Below are 5,301 nucleotides of genomic sequence, written 5' to 3' on the forward strand. Positions count from 1 at the left end.
ATTGGGAGGGGAGTGAGTCCCTGTTCCAAGGGGTGGTCCCATGTTCTCTAACAGCCCTTCCGCCCAAGTCTGAGATGGGCTCAAGTACCATCCCCTGCCTTGCAGAGTGCGCAGTGAGCCCTGGTAATGCTGTATCGGAATGAACAGTTCTGCTCCAGTTTCCTGGATGCCAGGGCTCTCGGCAGCACCACTGCTGACCCCAACAGGGAACCCCAGAGTCTCCTTGGAGGAGGGAGGTCAGCCAAAGGTGGGCTCCTGGCAGGACAGGAGGGGAACCCACGAACACCTTTTTGGAGGGCCGAGCTCTCCGATGCTCTGGTTTAGCCCCAGCTTCCCTTCCCGCCTACCAGGTCCAGTGGGGAGACCGGATGGGGCCCAAGGATGAGAGGACTTGCATGTGTCATCAGTGGGAGCCAAGGAAGATCTCTGAGCAGTGGAAGGGCATGTTCCTCGCTGACCCTAGGAGATGAATCTGGCAGAGAACACAAGAAACTTGGCCGATTTGGCCCTTGCTCACCTCTCCAGCCATGTCTCCCCCATGGCCAGCCTTTAACCCCTTACTCTCCACCCCAAACCAAACTACAGCAGGTTCCAGGACCTGGTCACCAGCCCTCCCTCTACCTGGCGTGTCCTTCGTGCACAGCCTTCCCCAGACTCTGGGCTCCATCCATCTCCTGTGCTTCTTCCCGGCGTCAGTGTGTTAACTTGGGCTAAAATTGCTCACCAGATTGTGTGTCAAAGGCAGAGGCTGCACTCATCTCAGGGTCCCCAGCGCTCAGCTCAGGACATGGCACACAGGAGGTAAGAGATTATGTAGTGTTTAAGATCTCCAGTAGGACAAGGCCCTGGAGAGCTGAGCATCCTTAGACAAGTTTCTTACCCTCTCTGAACCTTAGTGTCTTCATCTGTAAAATGGAATCATTATAGTACCTAACTCCTGGGGTGTTAGGAGGGTTGAACTGAAATGGCCTTTGTAATGCTCCATCTCAGGCATGCTCTCCAGGGAGCAGACCCTGGGACGAGGATTCAAGTGCAAATTGTTTACTTGGGAGGTGATCCCAGGAACTACTGGTGGGGAGGGAGGCAGTGAGACAGGGAAGGGATGTGTCATCTAGCAGGTTACCACCGCAGCCCTGGGCTCAGTCCTGCTCGGGAGCTCTGGGAACCAGTGTAGATGGAGAATATGCCTCAGAGTCATCCCAGCTGCTGGGTGAGAGAGCTGGGGTATTGATCCACCAGCTTTCTGGCCATCACTGGTTGGAAGGCAGCTGTGGGGAGCCCTGCCTGCACTTGCAGCCTGGGGCTTAAGCAGGCTCTAGAGGTGGAGAGGCTTCAGGCAAGCAGAGGTGTCCCTGCAGGTGGAAGCTGCCAGGTCAGTCAGCCTCGGGAGGGCGAGTGGAGGAAATGGGGTGAGGCACCCATGCTCTGCCTAGGGCTTGTGGCACACAGTGAAAGCTCAGGAAGTGGTAGCTGCCCTGACTGTGATTGTTTGCATCGCTGTCACTAGTCCACCGCCAGCCCTGCTTGTCACTGTTATGCAGCTTTAGACAGGTCACTTGGCTTCTCTGAACCTCTGTTTCTTAGCCTATGAAATGGGGAGATTCGTGGTTCTCAGTGGAAGCAGTTCTGCCCTGTTGGGTTGGCCCCTGGACATGGGGTGAGGGGATATTTTTAGTTGTCACAGGGACTGGGAATGCTACTGGCACTTAGCAGTCAGCGACCAGAGTTGCTGCTAAACCTCCTGCAGTGCCCAGAACAGGGTCCCCCCCCCGCCCCCGCCTCATCAGAGAATTGTCCTGCCCCAAATATCAGCAGCGCCTGATGAACAATAATACATGTTGTGTTTAATGCATAAGTTTTATCTGATGCTCGATGACATTTGCAGAAGTAGTCTGAGCTGGCAGAGGTGAGGCTCAGAACTGGGGCAGGACTTGTCAGGTCTGTAGGGAGGGTGGGTGTGGGAATATGTTTGCTAATATGCAAACATATTAGCACCCGGCTGGACCTAGAGAGAGAAAGGGACAGTAAGTGAGGACCTGCGGGGAGCCAGGCACTGGGGATGATGCCGTGTCCTGGGAGAATGAGCCAAGTGGGGCTGCTGAATAGCTTGGCTGTGGCCACAGCCTTCCTGTAGACTGCGAAGCATTTTCCGGGCAAGGTGGGAGCTGCCGCCAAGCCCTGCCCACTCCCCAGAGCTGACTGAGCTGCCCTAGAGCTCAACTAAGCCAGCAGACCCTGGGTGACCCTGGAGCAGGCTGCCCTCCTTCCTCGGGTTCCAGGATCCCCCTCCTGGGGCTTATCTCCCAAGATAGTGACAGTCCTTCCTCTCCCAGGTGAAATTGCACCGCTTCTCCAGCCTAGGGTCCTTAGAAATCGGACACACTCATAAAAAATCTTTAATAAAATATTATAGGACAACACCCCAGCCTGAGGTTTCTGGTGGTTCCCGAAATTCGAGCCTCCCGTTGGGTGGTGGGGCGGTGCTCTTCTGTGCTGGTAACGCCCCTTTGTCCCTCTTGTTAGGCCTGCTCCCCTCGAAAGCCCTGTGCCAACGGAGAGGTGCCCGTCCAGACCCAGGAAGGTGGGACAGAGAGATTGAGACTGGGTGCCGAGGTCCAGAAGGCACGTGCCCCTGCCCAAAGGGTAAGGCAGGGGTGCCCGGAGACCTTGCCCGCCTGCAGCGTCGCGCAAACGGCCTTGCCTTGGCTTCCGAGCTTTCACCGTTGCAATGGATGTTTACAGGAACCCAGCCAGAGTCTGCCTCCCTGCTCTTCACCCCCGACTGCATCTGCTTCTCCCACTTAACCTTCGGAGCGGACACTTCACACACAAAAGCGACTCCCAGCTCTGTTTGATGCCGGTGAAGCTCTGAGCCCAACGGGGTTTGGCCCGAGGCCGGGCTTAGATGCCGCGAGTTTCAGAGAGTGACTCAGAGGAAAAGAAGAACATGTGGGGGGCCGAGGGTGGGGTTTCGACTCATTCATTTCAAATTGTTTGCTCTCCATCAAGTTGCCAGAACTGATACATTGCAATGGGGACAGCACAGCGCTCCTCCAGCCAGAAATATTTTTCGAAAATGTGAGTGGTATAAATACTTGACTTCGATAAACCTGTAAAAGCAATACTTAGGAGGCTAACTTCTTTCAATTAAAAAAATGTATGCAACTCCAACCCCTGGGGCCCTGCGGGGGTTGGCGGGTGTTTGTTTTGTTCTTTTCCTTTGAGATTCCGGAAGGGAGTCCTTACGCAGAACCTCATGGCTGACAAAGGGCAGAAGGGTCAGGGCCTCCCCAGTTGGAGATCCAGTGGGGTTTGGAGAGTCTGTCCAAGATGCGTTGGTGTCGGAGTCCCATCCCGGCCCCCTTCCGGCTTCCACGAGGCTGACAAGCCAGGGCCCACCTTGGCTGTGGTGGGAAAGGCCTGGTGGCCAAGCTGAAAATCAGGCCTGAATCCCAGAGCAGTTGGAGGTGGGGATCCCCCGTGCTGGGCACACGGTAGATCTCCCCTAAAGATGAGGGGAGTGGGCAGGTGAGGGAAGGAGCAAACGAACGACTGAAGTTGGGTCCACGTGCAGTAATTCTCCCCGTTTGCAGAACAGCTGATGCTTTTCAAAGTACCTTCACGTACATTCTGTGTTGAACAAGGAATGGGTGGTCAGCTCCATTCTACAGGTGAGGAGACTAAGGTGTGGGAGAGGAAAGGTCCGGCAGAGCTCAAGAGAAGGCAGTTACATACCACCTGTCTTCATGTGATTCTAAGAAGGGTTGCTAAGAAATGTGAACGGAAGACATTCAAGAAAAAGGGGAGCGGCAGAAGGGAGACATTTCTTTGGGAGAGAGGCCTGAGGGGAAAGGCAAGGGTTTAAAAGGTGCATGGCCTTGACGTCCACTGAACGTGGAATCATGCTGTCAATGGACAGTGTGACTCCAGACGTCAGCTGCCTTGATTCCTCTGGGCATCACTTCTCCCACCCAGCAAATGGGGAGCAATTCCAGCACCCGGTGCCTATGCCTGCCGAGTGACCCTCCAGAGAAGTCAGAAGTGGAGTTTGTATCTTGACTCCCTCTTTTATAGGAGTGTGACCTTAGGCAAGTCACATCTATGAAATGGGAACAGTCATTTACCCACCTCATAAGATGAGTTTGTGTTCATGACAAAGGTGCCCCTCTGGGCAGACGCTGCTCCACCCCAGGACTCACAGCTTGGCAAGCAGAGCCCAGACTGGATTGCAGCCCCCATTTGCTCCCTTGTCCAGGCACCTTGTGCAGTGCACAGACTGCCCAACCACACCCGACAGCCCTGCCCAGGGAGTTTTTTTTTAATTTACTAAAATGCAAGATTTAACAGAGCAGGGACCTTGAGCATTTTATTGAGTACACCGCGGTGTCACTATATATTTGTGGCATGAATACAGCAAATAAAGAAAGCAAAGTTGTGGTGAGGATTATGCGTTCATTCCACAAACATTTATTGAGCCCTTACTATGTGCAGGCACCTTGCTGGGTGGAGGGTGCCTCTGCACAGCAGTGAACAAACAGACAGGTTCCCTGCCCTCTTGGAGCTCACATCCTAGGACAAGAGCAGACAACACAACAAATAAGTATGAAAAAGATAAACTAGTGACGGGATAGGCCGGGGGAGGGGTGTCTGCGTTTACTACCGTCCTGAGGAACTGTCCTTTAAACTGAGTCCTGCAGGCCATGTGAAGAGCTGGGAAAACATTCCAGGCAGAGGTGAGAATGAAACACACGGATGTGTGTAATAATGACAGCCCACACGTAGGGAACTGGATGCCAGGCTCTTGTTCTCAGCATATTTGCTCATTGAATCTCCACGTAACCCCATGAAGAAGGTACTGTGATTATGCCCGTTTTACACATGAGGCGACTGAGGCACAGAGAAGTAATTTGCACAAGTGAGTGGTGAGCTGGACACTGAGCCCAAGCAGTCTAGCTCTAGAGTCTGAGATGCTTGACCGTACACTGTGGTCCCTCTTGATAAGGGGTGGGGGGGGGGGACTCAGCACAGTGAGCACTTTGGCACAAAGTAATAATACTTGCTAATATTTATTGAGTACTTACTGTGTCCCTTGTGCTGTGATAAGCACTTTACATGTATCAACTCATTTAATAAGTAGTAGCTATCATTTAAAGTCATTACTGTGAATAATTATAGCCTCTGACCTCATTTTATCACCTCTGAACAGACCAAAAGCAGTGGGGACAGTTGTGCCCACCCCGCCTGGCTGAAGGGTGCAGTAGATGCCTGGATCAGAAGGAGGCTGTCTTCCTGTGGCTGCAC

The 5,301-nt window shown here is 53.4% G+C and overlaps 1 protein-coding gene across 6 annotated transcripts in view; it reads left to right on the forward strand.

Annotated features, from left to right (window-relative positions):
- DEXI (Dexi homolog) overlaps positions 1-5,301 on the forward strand; it is a 44,462-nt gene that overhangs the window by 9,690 nt on the left and 29,471 nt on the right. For 2 of the 6 annotated variants that reach the window (XR_008616766.1, XR_008616765.1), the window contains exon 2: positions 2,524-3,078. The exons of 2 other annotated variants lie outside the window; for them this stretch is intronic. The gene's annotated coding sequence lies outside the window, so the exon portion shown is untranslated. Of the gene's footprint in view, positions 1-2,523; positions 3,168-5,206; positions 5,222-5,301 lie in introns of those variants that run through there. 2 more of the 6 variants (XR_008616767.1, XM_024123678.2) reach the window with 2 other exon arrangements.

Source organism: Physeter macrocephalus, unplaced genomic scaffold, assembly GCF_002837175.3.
Source record: "Physeter macrocephalus isolate SW-GA unplaced genomic scaffold, ASM283717v5 random_621, whole genome shotgun sequence".
Lineage (NCBI taxonomy): Eukaryota > Metazoa > Chordata > Mammalia > Artiodactyla > Physeteridae > Physeter > Physeter macrocephalus.